This window comes from Laccaria bicolor, genomic scaffold (assembly GCF_000143565.1).
Source record: "Laccaria bicolor S238N-H82 LACBIscaffold_71 genomic scaffold, whole genome shotgun sequence".
Taxonomy (NCBI): Eukaryota; Fungi; Basidiomycota; class Agaricomycetes; order Agaricales; family Hydnangiaceae; genus Laccaria; species Laccaria bicolor.
This window is the reverse complement of record NW_001889942.1, coordinates 98,916-99,885: the sequence shown is the minus strand read 5'-3', so window position 1 is coordinate 99,885 and position 970 is coordinate 98,916.

The following is a 970-nucleotide window of genomic DNA, read 5'->3' as shown; positions in this document are numbered from 1 at the left end:
TCCTTCGAACCCTGAACCGTCGGTGTAGATCTTGATGTTGGAGTTGTCCTTTGCCTCGTCTTTTATCGACTCCTCTTTTGAACTTGCGATCGTTGCTGTGAAGGCCCTCTTGTACGTCGGAGGCCGTGGGTCTGGTTTGATTGTTTCGAAGCGCCGTGGCTTGATCTTGAAGCATTCTAGTAGCTTCTGTAGGGGGGAAAGGTGAGTTTTTGCCGGAGTCTTGCTATATCCGCGTATCATGGCCCTAAGGGGGTGGCTGTCGGGTAGGGTCGCGGTACGGACTATGGCCGAGTGACATATTCGCTCGAGCATGAGGTTCACCGGGAGGACCCCGGCATGTGCATCCAGCAGGTCGTTCGGTGAGGTCCACAGGCCTCCTGTGATCGCCTTCGTCGCTATCCTCTGTATCTTACCCATTGCCTTCTGCGCCCTTACTGACCCGCTGTTGTTCCGTTTGCCCTCCTTCTTGTGCGGAGGCACAAACCAGATGTCCAACGCATAAGTCATCTTGGGGACTGCCACCGAGATATACAGTAGTCGCATGAGCCTTGGTCGAATACCTATGTTGGCGCGGGTTAGTCGACGGAACATCATGATATATGACGTAGCCTTCGCCAAAGCCCCATTCTCCTGTACCCTCCATCGCAACTGGGCATCAATGTGCACACCCAGGTACTTGTAGCTCTCAACTTCGTCCACAACCCTCCCTTGCAGCCGGAGCACTGGGTTTGGACGATCTTCGGGTTTCCTTGCTTGCGGCTGGCAGTGCATCACGGCCACTTTGCTGATTTCGAAGTTTGAATTGTGATCTTTGGCCCAGTTGAAGCCGCCTTCCCTTCTCTCCATAAAGCTCTTGAGCGCTCGTGTTGTTTCCTTGAATGTTCTTGCAGTAGCTACCACCAGGGCGTCGTCCACGTAGCCGATGGCATCCTCGTTCAGCCGTCGTAAGGCCTCCAATAGGTCTGCGTGA